Source organism: Plutella xylostella, chromosome 5 (genome assembly GCF_932276165.1).
Source record: "Plutella xylostella chromosome 5, ilPluXylo3.1, whole genome shotgun sequence".
NCBI classification, from domain to species: Eukaryota; Metazoa; Arthropoda; class Insecta; order Lepidoptera; family Plutellidae; genus Plutella; species Plutella xylostella.
Window position 1 is genome coordinate 7574231 of NC_063985.1, and position 13918 is coordinate 7588148.

Genomic DNA, 13918 nt, shown 5'->3' on the forward strand with positions numbered 1-13918 from the left:
GGATCTTTTCTATTTAGAATAGAGTTATTTTAATGTAATGTGATATTAATGAAAACTACTTGCACATAGGTATAGCTCAGTATAAATAAACTACATACATGTATAATGGTATACAAATGTAGCTATCAGACTTCAACACTTTAGCTCTCGCATAACTGTTATCTAGACTAGTCTAGAATACATAACTTAGAGACATTCAAGTAGTTTAGCCTCAGAAACGTGGCGCCAACTTTGCTCTGAATAAGATTTCTATCAACAAGATTGAGTTTTATTGGAAGATATAAAATTGACTTAAGTGCTAAGATACGGGAGCTACTTTCAGTACCATAAGTAATGTAGATCGAAAGTCACTTTAACCGTGTACAATTCATACATACAGGTATAGAATGAGGGTAAACATAATATATACTTACATGCATATCTATTCCTACGTGGCCTCTGGTTTATTTAACAGAGAACTCGAGAGCCGCAAAAACAAAAGGTTCGAAAGAAATAGGTAGACGAAATCTTGATGGGTCCCACTTGCGGTAAGTAACACATAAACTGAATGGCAGTCGTAATGACAATCATCCGTCTCACACCACCGCGCACCGCGCCGCTCCTGCAGCCTCGCTCCTCCCCCATTTAATTATCACAAGTATGTATGTACCTACATGTGCATGAAATTTATAGCAGAATCTTGAACCGCGCACCGTAAATTATTTATAGAAGGGCCCTTATGACCCAATTACAAGAAATTTATATTCACGGCGGGAATTTATATTATCCAATTGAATACTTTTATGGGATTTGCTGGTCGTAAATCAGACTTTTTGAATATTGGTTTTAAAAAATATATATGCAGATTTGTTATCACAGCCATTGTCCTCGATTTCATATTGCACAACAACCCTTTCAGCAATTCAAGCAATCTTGTACCTTGTGGACCTTTTGTTGTTATTTGTTATTAACGTACAACATGATACAAAACATAAACAACTTATAAAACACCAGGCGACTAATTGATACAGATAAAGAGCAGTCCAATTAATTAAGAGATAAACGCTGCGAGTCGGCGCGTCAATATCGCTACCGTGTCAGTTTTATTTTAATCGCACGGACTCCCATCACAATAAAACTGACATTAAAATGGATCGCATGCCTCAAATGCTCGACTGACGCAAAAGCGTAAATTGGTTAATCATGTTCGAAACCCATCTGACGTTTCGAAATAGCTCGGGGCCCATAACCTGAGTCCTGTGACAGTTTTTGTCCGCGTGCCCTCCTTTCAAGGGCCGGGGCTAATCCCGACGAATCCCACAGAATTAGTTGAGACAGTCGGGATCTTTTCTCATTTTTTGCGTCACTAAGCTCACACGTGTTTGTTCGTGTGTTCCACCCTTAATTAGGCGCAGCGACACGGAAACTCTGCCTATCAATCTTTATGAACTGTCTTATTAACTATGTTCTTATATTCATCCGCTTACCACTATCGATAGGTTACAACAGCAAGCGTTTTTAAACAGTGTGTTGAATATTGAAAGCAGTTTAAATAAAGAGCGCGCGTTAACATAACAAACTGACACTGTTTACTATCAGTACTGAAAGCTGCGAGTAAAGTTTTTTCATTTTTGAGCAATTATCGACCTTACGGCAGTATACCCAAGGGACCAGTAAAATATATCCTACTTCATCACGCAGCATGAACAACCCAGAAGCCGATAACAGATTTATGCACTGACCCTTACATAAAGCACCTGTCACTAAATTATAGTCGCGAATATGTAAACATTATAGCGTAACAATAATAATTACTTTATAGAGTAGGGAGCGTACGAGCTTTATCAAAACAAACTTGAGAACATTAATTGTTATGTTTATACAGGGCTGGAAATACTTGCGAAATGAAACCCGGTAGAATTTATTCCACGCGTGTAGCAAGGAAATTAACTTTGACAGAGTTATGCGCTGCGAAGCGGCGCCAACCAACGTGTTTACACGTTGCTCGTTAAGTCAATTTTACGAAAAATATCCCAGTAGATTAAACGTATTTAACGTACAACCAGAATTCAGAGATAATTTAACGATATCGAGGAATCTTGCATCAGAATAATAACGGTCTCGCGCTTCTTGGTACAGAAATCATAGAATACGGGCGGGCGTGACTATGCAATCACCTCTTACCATATCCTGCTGGCTGTACTTCACGGATATCTCGAATTATTCTATGACATGGACAGATCTGAGCCAGAAAATTGCCGGGTGCCAGTTCTGTCACGATATTGCGGATAGCGGGGGTCCGCGGCTCGTGGTCGCCTCGGGCCGCAACGAAACCTATTTACTAGCTATAAATCCATATTCTAAACACCAAAATACCATAATATCCAGCTGGTATATAATATAAGGTTTCTACTATGACTGAACAACACACATTTAATACACAAGTGGGACCCGTTTCACTCAACACGAACACGAAATTTCGGTTGAACAAAAAACTTTAGTCAAAATTCGTGATGTGCTTCTAAATGTGGGATTAAACAAATTCCTTGGGGAACATGACTTGTTTCATTTGAGCGTCTCAACACGTGTGAGTCCAAACAAGCAAGTACACAAGAAGTACCCAACAATTATGTAGGTTTGAGGGAGCTTATCTTGCCGAGATTAGGGCACAGTCCTTAGGGTTATCGTGCACGGTAGCGGTTACAACCGAAAAATCGATTCCTTATCAAGTTATCATGGCTAGCGCTACAGGATTTATTTTCCGTTATCGTTATTATCTGTTTGCGTAGAGGGAAAGTTCAATTTTTATTTATTTTGTTCTGATTTTATCTATACTTAACCGGTTTTCTCATTTACAAACTAAACCGTAACTAAATACATAACCATATCTGAATAGTATTTTGGTTGAAATGTGTAGACCGTACAATAATGTAACTTTTGCTATTAAAAAAACATAGTAAAGTATACCACTCAGATGTCACGGAAAGTAAAACAAGCAGCGTGGCCACAAGTGGCCGCGTACAAACAGTAGGCAGTCGACGCCATGCGACTGCGACATGTGACAATTTCCACGAAACAAACACACAGACTGGGTGCCGAGTGGAGGTGTCCAGTAACAGAACACACCACCGCGCTTGTCAAACAACATAACCAAATATTACCCGACTGCCACACCGCGTTATGTCGTGGATTTGTACTAACAATGTCTTGGGAGCCAGTCACTGTGTTTGCCTTTGTAGCTTTACATGTACTCGTCATATTAAATTGATACAAACACGAGAGCATCGTGTTTAATTAACGTTATACTTAAATATTTATTTAAGTCTGGTAACGAAACCGGACGGGTAAAACAAAACATTAAATAAGTAACAGAAAGATTACCCAACAAGCAAAATAGTCGAATAAGGGCCCATTTATAGCACTTAAAATCGAATAAGTATTGATTAATGGCTGAAATTTTACTAGATTGTGCCATAAAAGTGGTACAGCTATTAATAAGCATTTTTATCTAATTTGCGCTGTAACAATGTCGAATACACATTTACTCGACCTATATTCGACCTATATAGCCCGTTTATTCGACATTTCTATAAAAGCTGCTTTATTTTATTTAACGCACACATTAGTGCTGAAAGAGAGCTTTAAGAGTTATTAATTCGCTTATTGATTGTTCAGGTTGCTATTATAGAACTATTACTCATCATTGTATTATTTGGATCTAATTTGCTGAATAAAAGATTTTATTTTACTATACTGCATCATTGTAACTCTTATAGCTTCATTAATCGACATTTCGAATAAAAGCTCTCAAATAACTGTAATAGCTCACATACTATTTGAAATGCTCTTATGGCACATTAATTCGATAAATAATTCAGTAACAGCATTTTGGTTACGTTTATACAGTTTATAGTATTTTAATGTGACAAGCAAATAAATAATTCCATTGCACATTCATTTTTTTATTACGTGATAAAATGGATTACAAGTCATGGAAATTAAAAAAGAAAATTAAAACAAAGATACGGAAAAATTCAAACTAAGGTTCAAACAAAGTATTTGTCTCAAAATTCGTCAAGTGCGATAGCCGAAACGTCAAGTGGTTCCGTTGTTCCACAGAAAACAACTGAAGAAATCGTGGGCCTGGTGTCTCGGTCCATAAAACATATCCTCCCTTCTCAATTGTCTGCACAATCTTGAAAACCATTCTGGAAAAAAAGCGTGATTAGTATCTTTTCTGCTTTATTCAAGTTGTATACTTGCTTGCTTTGCAATCAATCAATCACTTTTAAATGTTTGCTATATTCTATTCTGAAAATCAATGTAATAAATTTTTCATCGTGTGAAGAAAATGAAGTTTTTTTTTATAATTATATAGTTGCTAATTTATCATTAAGTATGAAATGAAGCAAATATGAACCAATCGTTAATTAATTACATTTAATAAAATACATCAAATGACATTCACCCCAACTCGGGTTAGTCAAGCTAAGGATTTTGCATTGAGGAACCCTAAATTTATTTAATGATGGCTGCTTGTTTTGCTATAAGTGCAACATTGTAACTATTATTGCATCAAAAATCGATTAATAGTGCTGTAATAGCGATATACGAACAAACATGGCTATTATTTTATTTTTATAATTTATTTAATTAATTTTGACCATATTTACTATTTTTTAAGAAAGATTTAACGTAGCCCTTAAACATATGTTAAAGAATTCCTATTACTTTATCGATAAAGTTAAATGCGCCTAAGATTTTTCGTATACGAATGTGTAAAATGCAACAATAGAAATTGCACTAGTAATAACTCATTTAGTTATTAATGGAGACTTACTTACCTTTATGCTTTTGTAATCAGTCATTACGATAGATCAGTCACAATAATCCACAGATTTTCTTCCATATATTTTTCTGCAACAGTGTGACTAAAATTCAGCTAAATAGTGGGGAAAAAGTAATTTTGTTGCATTTATCCCACAAAAATGAAGAGTTGTAGCAACTCGACAGCTATTATTCTACTTATTAGTCGATTAATGAGCACCACATCGCTGTTACTGCACCCTTAGTGTAGAAGCTGCAACAAAATTGCTATGACAACCCTAAATTGGGTACAGTTTACTTTTACTCGACTTTTAACCTACTATATAAGCTTCTTGGTTACAATCACTCGACTTTCATAGCACTGAATTGCTGTATAATTTGTGCCCTTTTCGCGTCGAGACAGCGCTGCCGCGACCATTATTCGACTAATTACGGGACTTTTACAGCACATATTAGCAAAACAGGAACGTGGCCGTTACCTTTATTGCACATATTTTTGCTACTTGGGTACATCTCCGGACACCTACATCTAAAGCGTTGCATAAAATACGCGTTGTTGAAAAATAAATTCATTTTGGCGCGAAAAAGTGAAAATGCAGCGCGCTGGCGGTGAAGAGAGCAGTTTGTGAAGCGGTGGCGGAGCACCCTCGAGACGAGCGGCCCTCCGCCGCCGCTGTTTACACCTACTCTTTATTCTGCAAATCTAAATACAGACAGGGATGGAGGGAGGTATATATATATATAGAGAGAAATATGAAGTATCATCCGACTGAACTGATTTTTTTAATCGAACTCCTGTGGTTCTATGTAACCAAATAAATAATATTCTATCTATCTGTCTACTCAAGTTAACTAAAATATGACTCAAAGTCTGCAAAACTGGTAGGTACATCCAGAACGGAATTCGTAACCGTGTACAAAACAAAATCAGCTGCAAAAATTCCGCAGTAAATCAGAGGCAATCGAACGAACGGCATCGCGCGCTCGACATGAAATTATTGCGTTGGCAACGGCTCAGAAAATAATTGTGAAATCTGAGCCGTCCGCCATGATGGAAATCACAATATTTAACCATCTCCGTAAAGTAAACAATGGGCAAAAGGAGCAAGAGTGCGGCAGCACGACGTGGCGTGAGCGCGCGCCGGCGGCGGCGCCCGCGCCCGGCCCGCAGCGTCCACGCATTTAAAATTCAATTTTGAATATCTGAACGCTGTTCCCTGCAAACACGATAGAATCTCGTGCATATGATTTCCACTCGTTTTAAGATACTCTAACTCTAATATGTTTACATTTTATTACAAACTGCGACAACTATTAGATACCTACATACATAATCGTACATTATCTAGTAACAAGTTTATCATTGTTATTAAAATAAATACTTATTTATGTTCCTCTGCCATATACTCGTACACCAAAATCCGTCCCATTGTGTTAACTCCATTTGGAATGATCCACTAGAATTGCGTCCATTTATAGCGTTCGTCAGTTACCGCGTCAACAAGCGTGTATAAAGTTAATTACCAATTATATGGGTTTCCCGCAGTTTCCGGCTGTTGAGATGGTAATGTTTCCTGCGGGAGAGGCGAGCTCGAGCTGCGGAGCACAATGCAGCCGTGACCGACGCATTCGACGCGCTCCTCGCCAGACGTGATACCATTTACACGCCTCGATGACGGGGGATGCCCGGCCACCGGCATAATTAGACTCCAACTTAACAGGTGCTGTCACAACTTCACGAGTCATGAACTGTAAAACGATTCAGTGAGCGTCTGGCTTGCACATGGGAGAATCATGCTCAAATACGCGTGTGATTCGAATCGAATAACAAACAACGACGAATTAAATTAATTTTCGAAACATCGTCACACGATAACATCTGTTTCGAATATAAAGTAGGTACTAAACTACACCAACACGTACCCGGTTCCCTTGTTTAAAACACAATAAAACCCAGACCCACACAACTGACGTGAACAAAAAAACGACAGGCATAAAAACTGACTACATGCACGGGGAAGATCTTAAATTTTGATCTAACGACCCTGAAGGATCCAATATTATTAATAACCGATGTCTAAATAAAACGTACGACTTAACGGCGGGACATAAAAATATCGAGGATGAAAAACGATAAGTTTTTTTTCCAATACAAGACATTTATTAACACGGGCAGGCGATGGGTCGAGATAAAACAAACATGGCAGCGCCGGGCGTATTATCGTGGGAGGCTGTCACAACACGCGGCCGCGGGAGCCCCATCACCACCACCACGCTCTAACCAGATATCATCAACATTCTAAGCCTACACACGACAAACTTCTAATTTCTAACTTACACGGCATAGATGCCTCTAAAATGCCTTAACTCGGATGCTATTAACCAACCCGATAACCATCATTTCTTAAACAAACCTTTAGTTTTTGGTATTTCTTTTGAATTATGGACGTAATCTGAGTAATATTACTATGGCTCCTTATCTCTGAAGATAATCAGCAAAATGAATATGGAGATTTCTTCGACTCGAGTCCATTATGGAAGCTGTTATGATCAAACAACCCAATCCCAATGCACGTGGCTAGTATTACAGTAATATTGTGAAACGAAGCATTTATCAGGAATATAAAACAACAAAGGAACGTGGAGAACTAGTCGTGAGTCCATCACCGATCCATCAGCGGGCCGCGCCGCCGCCGCCTCGAGATGGATCACTCGTGAACCACGGTGGATAACCAGCCTGCCGGGCCACAATTACGCTCATTGCTTCAACAAAGCAGCGCGCGGATAACAAGCTTCATAATTCAACCAGCCAGTACACGACCTATCATTTTAAACCCATCAGAAAAACCAACATACGCCACGCCAAGGTGCACAAGAAAACGTTACCGTCTGATTTATGACTACAAATCGCAAGCCCCCAATAGGTCGAGGACTAAATTTTATGGCAGATAAGGCTAACAATAGCTCGTTAAAAGTGCAAGCTCTGGCATATTTCTGAGAAGCCCACTGGTTCCGTCGTGCTATTCTCGAAGAGATCCATAGTTAATATGTAGTATAATAATAATTCACTTAAAATACCCAGTTGTTCAGCTGCTGTTAGGCAACATTTTTAATTGTATAATAGTTAACTATGAAATATTAGTGTTGTTAATTGATATAACGAGCTCCAAAAATTTAAATACAGAGGGATGAGGCGGTAACGAGGACACAAGCACATCATAATAACAGCGTTGGTTATCAATAAATAAGAATTAGAAGGCACCGAAGCGAGAATCAAGTTTCGGCTTGGATTAAAGCCACTTCAGAAAACAAACAGAGCCGGGCCACAGCCACGCCCTCCGCCGGTTTTTATACGAGCACCTTCGGGCGAGGATTATTATTATTATTCCAACAGACCAGCGCCCATTATAATTAGACTAACCACTTCGTGAAGAGCTCGCTACCGGTTTCCGCCTCTAAGATAAACCCCAAATGGCACGACACACTAATTCTTGGACTTTTTATTGCCGACGACGTCTCCGCGAGTCACGACATCCACCGAGGCACAAAATAAAACCCACCTTAACACCACGCTATGCAAAACCACGATCAGTTAAACGGTAGCGTTCGGAAATGTACGGGAAAATAAAAGTCGAACGAGCACGACGTTGGCTCGACTAAAACATAGACGGGAACTTTATTGTAACTTTAAATGAGCAGGGAGATAAAGGTGAATAAAATGCAGACTGAAGTATAAAATGAACTGTAGGGTCCACGTCGCCCGTAATTAATTATCTGCTATGTGTGGTGCGGGCGAGTGTGTACCTACGGCTAACCAGTAACCACGGACTACAAACTCCGTCTAAACTCTAAACTAAACCCCACTTTCAAGTAATTTAGTTTTTAACTTCCTCCTTCGGCGGAGCACATATAAAATAAAAGTTAAGATGAAGTTGTTTTACAGGATAATATATGTTAGACGGTTGTTTGCTCAAACCCTTTCAGTACTTTATCTTCAGCTAGAGAAAATAAACCAAGCGAATAAGTACATTTCACTGTAAAACGTGGCTATATTATAATCATATCATACCACACAGGCTTAGCAACACAAAAGTTTGCGAACATGCACCTCGCCCACACCCGAAGCTTCTTTATTCGCATTCCATTTGTGGTAATGTTGCTGCACAAGCAATAAAACAATAGTAAAACCCTACATCATAATACTTATAGTACAATAGGTACATACTCACTTGATAAGTAGTTTCGGCAGTTGGTTCAATCTTAGATGCAATCTGTGGCCAAGGAAGGCAATAACATGGAAATGTCAGCTGAGGCTGAGTCAGATTGTACGATACTGTCTGCAACAGTATACAATTAAACTAACAACTCGCAACATTCAGCTAACTCCGGCTTCCATCGCATTTGACCCGACATGAGCGGACGACGGAATTTTGCGGGCAATTACACAATTTTCTTTCCCGGTCACGTATTCTGTTAGCCCGTCCGAGTAGAAGTAAACATCCACCGGTTGATTATTATTTGAAAAGTCTTCCGATACTAAATGGTCCCGATTCGTCGAGGAAATGACGTGTGGCCGTAACGCTCGTTTAAAAATCTACAAGCGATCGTAACGATGCGTTTTATGAGCCGTTAAGTAAACGCAGTATGCCATTAATAGTAACAATTTGTTACTAACGTGCTTCAATTAAATCTAAAATAATTCAATTCAAGTTAAAGACGCAGTAAGAATTAGACCGAACAAAGTGTACATCTATAGATCGATAACTTGAGTGATTTCATGAGCATGGAAATCTCCAGCAAGTAATAACGACCTGTGTAAAGTGTTCAAATATTGGCCCTCACGCGCCTCCGAACGGATTCCACTAATATTTGTTCTGTACGGATCCGACAGTGTGCTCCCAGTATTGATGCAGCTCGTCGGCCGGCAGCAGGCGATGTTTCAACACTTCTTACTAAATCAATATAACAAATCTCCTCAAAAAATCCACATCAAGTGATGCTGCAATTTTTACTCTCAAGTCTTGAGACATGACTCAGCGGAGGGATAGTTCTGTCGCACAGGTAGCAGGCCCATAATTTGTCAAAAATATCACTGTATTCTTATTCAATTTCCGATCCAACTACAATTCAATCGCAGCATCAGTATAATCACTATTGTGCTTATGTAAATAAAGCGACGAGGCTACAATTGCAACATGGAACCGTATGTCCCAGGTAACACAGTGTAATTTAGTACAATATACTTTTGAATAGGATATTATTATATTTATGAAGCTGTTCGTTATCTAGTCAGTGCTCAGAATGCATCACAATAATGCCTGTTGGGATTTGGAATGTAAATTTAGGGGCTATACGGGTCTACGCAGCAGGCCCTAGCGCGGCGGGGGGCGTCGGGCCGGCTGACGGCCACTCCATGCTGCGAAACATACGAATTCACTTCAAGGCCTACCTCGCATCAAACCCCAAATCAATCCACGTCACAAATAAATGCTCAAGTCATTGGAAGTTAACAAAAAACAAGGAAGCTTTTCAAAAAGGGTGCAAGACCACACTTGTTGCGCTAGCAAAAAGCCCACGCTTTATGTCCACAATATTTTGCCACTCTTTGCAGGAAATAGAATAAGATAACACCAACAGAGAGCTTCGAGGTGGTCGCTTTATCGACAAGGAATGCAAAGAAGATATCTTGCGCAAACGAACGTGTCAATCGTCCTGCAGACAAAAACTATTTCACTAATGGAGTCTGAATTGTTTGGTTAAAATGTTTTTGTTCAATATGAGCGCTAAGGGACATTCTGGTAAGACGCGAGGTTGACATATTTAAGGATAATACACATTAGCAGTTAAATCTGGTAACACATAAATCGTGGAACGTCTCGGTCGCGTCACCAACCATAATAAAACCTGGGCAATCGTCAATCTGACGGCGGTGGCCAATAAAATGTTATTATTTAAGAGCTCATAACTGGAAAGATTTACAGCTCATAAAATAAGGTTCGGTTTGGTCGTAGTTGACCACATCTGATAATAGCTAAGAGGTTAGTGTCAAGATTACTGTGGTTCATAAGGATGTACATGCATACTGTGAGAGATGACCATCACTACACTTGATTTAGTGTTCGATCCCTGTGCGAGTAGTTCGAGTGGCCGCCATATCCGGCGCAAGCAAATTTAGATCCAATGACTGTTTATTCAGGGGTGCAGTGAACTATAAAATGCCGTCGCAGCCATTACAAAACCGAATGCTTCATATTAACGTTCAATGTTTACTGAAAAGCATTTTCTGAGAGCATAATTTAAACCTAAAACCTTAATTTTACAGTAATGGGTCAATAACAATTGACTTCTAAAAAAAGTTTTTGTCAGCTTTCTATTGATTAATTCGTTTTGCCATTAGAATCCCTACACGACACCAAAAACGTCCCAGTTGCATAGCTTCGCAGCAAAATTTCGGGACATAATTTATGGTGTGCCATTCTCTTCAAAAGACTGTATGATTTACAGCCGCGGACACAAAAGCCCCTGCCTTATTATGACGTGCTGGCCCGTGCATTGTGCCAGCATATTTATTCGTCCGATTGTGCCCGATGTTTGTTTATTTTGGTCCTTCCCGTAAATAGTGTATTGTCACCCAAAGCAATGGCACAATTGACTCCAGAGTCATATTTCACGGTGCCTAATTATACTGCCATAGTAAATTTTCCATGTTTTGCCAATACGACAGCCAGGTAATGTGGTACTTTCATGTTTTAGAAATCGTAATACTCACACCCAAGCATAGCTGTAAAGTGATAAAGAAGAATTGATAGACAAATAAACTTAATCTGAGAAAGGGGCTACTTAGTGGTATTAGGAATGAAACCGTTAACAAGGAAAGGAATGGTATATTGCATCATGAGATTCATGAGTGTGGTGTAGTATGGTGTTTAGTGGTAGTTAGCACTTGGCTGGTGGATGTAAGTGAGAGAGTAAACGTAGCGCATCGAGGCGAGGCGGGCGCGGCGGCCGGCGAGTGTGCCTGCCTGCGCGTGTGTGGTCCCAGCGCCCGTGCACACTGCATACCCACGGGCATAATAATAGGAAGCAGAAAAAGAAGTTTGCAAACAAGAAATCCCATTTAATTTCAGTCCTTACACATAACACATATTTTTAGGTACATAAAGTTTTTTTTATGTAAAACATATCAAGAAATGGTAAGACAACCTACAACAACGACTGCAATAAAATGGAGTCCTTAAATGTGTGTTTACCGATTTAGGGTGGATTCGACCAACGTCGAGTAACTTTTTACTCACGAGTAAACTAGCAGTTACTCGCGAGTAAGCCGATTTTGCATTCTACCAAACCCGAAACCAAGATAAGTAGCTTATCCCAAGAATAAAATGTTATACCGCCAAAATTGACCGTGTAACGAGCTTATCCGAGAGTAATTTTGTAATGGCGGCGGCACATCAGCTGATTAGAAAACCGTCATAATGACATATAAGCACATCTGTCAAAACATAAACAAAAGTAAGTTAATAGACAAATTCTCAAAATAACAACAGCAAATAAAATATTAAAACATAAACAATTTCATACTATTATAATCTATTCAAACTAAGTTGGCATGTCATTTCTATTGCATGCTTTGAAACGCAACTATTTTTATTTTAGTTGCATTACAGTTTCGTTCCTCGTTCATTCAATTAATCATGGTATAACTTGGTAGAATGCAAATGTACTTATCCTAGATATTTACTCGCGTATAAATTTTATTCCGGTATAGTTATTCTCGTGTAAGATGATGTTTGGACGAATTCGCCCTTAGAATATAAATGTGTTGTGTAGAGTGAGTGTGCGTACATCAGCATTGTAACCGGCGTGATTCATTAAATGTCGGTTTCACACAATAGTATATTACAGACATCGCGATCCCGCGGGTCGCGTGGCGCGCTTCCCACCGCCTATTCAATTATGCCAGGCACTAAACAAAATTGTCATAGCATCATCCCTAATGGCGTATCTTTGAGCTTTGAATAAACACAAGAGAGAAATAAAATACTAGTCGTGTGCCACCGCAACGGGAGTCCTAATATTGTTACGGAGAATATGGCGTGGCGTCACGCAGCTGGAAACTTTATAGAATATGAAAGGATCCATAAAAACAAGGACCGGATTAAGCGTTTTCATTTGCCCACTAACGTCATCATTATAGAGATTTAGAGGATTGAGAATGTCACATTCTACCCATGAATCATATTTAATTGGTGTTTTCCAAACACGACGAAGTAAAACAAAATCGCTCGAAATCAGTTAACTTGTAATGTCATTAACGTTAAGACGTTTGTGTCGGGCGCGTCCAGCCCGCCTCTGCTATTTCGGTTTTGACGCATTCCCTGCTCGCCTCGCATGTCATCGATCATGCTGGTGAGGCGGCTGTCAAGTCTTAAACTGGGCTTAAACTGACTCGTCAGCAATGGCAGCTGATGGATGCGTGACGGGTCGATGCCGTCAGCTTGCGGCCAGCCCGTCTGTAACGAAAGGTCAATCCGGACGTCTGACCTAATTGCCTTTTCGAAGGGGATTCACAGAATGTCAGTCAGCATTACCTAAAAATAGGGAAATAAATGTTTTGTTTGTAACGTAATTCCCAAATCCAAAGGTCTCATCCAGTTTAGTACGTTGCTGAGCCCATTGTTTAGAACGCGCCACGAAACAATTTGTTGTTTGTCCCGAGAGAGTATACAAGGGTACTTTTAGTCTCTGAAGTCATTATTTTTGTGACAACCTATCGGAAAAGCACTCTGCTGGATGAACTCTACCAAGCTATTGTCACAAAAAGAGATATTCTAAGTAAGGAGATGCGCTCAAGTTCGATGACAATGTGTTATACGCGCTAGCACAGCAACACTGATCGATCGAAGCTTTTTGTCGTGTCGACATCTCCATCTATTCTTCGGCAAATTGTCACAAAACTGAACGAAGGTAAACCAACAAAACCCGTCAAGATTTGATTGAGTACGACCCTTGTTCTCATACCACCATTATTTAAACAAGGCATGAGATCGATCACGGTAAGAATGGTAATTTTGAACGTAGACCTCGCCTCCACGTGTCTGCTAGTACATAC

The 13918-nt window shown here is 39.6% G+C and overlaps 1 protein-coding gene and 1 long non-coding RNA gene across 2 annotated transcripts in view; both read right to left on the reverse strand.

Moving 5' to 3' along the window:
• LOC105391259 (tyrosine-protein kinase Drl) overlaps window positions 1–13918 on the reverse strand; it is a 33228-nt gene that overhangs the window by 12353 nt on the left and 6957 nt on the right. The window lies entirely within an intron of this gene.
• LOC125491360 lies at window positions 3926–5316 on the reverse strand. The gene is made up of 2 exons (XR_007268267.1): window positions 4824–5316; window positions 3926–4187 (listed from the first exon to the last, which is right to left on the reverse strand). It is a non-coding gene; the product is annotated as an uncharacterized LOC125491360 (long non-coding RNA).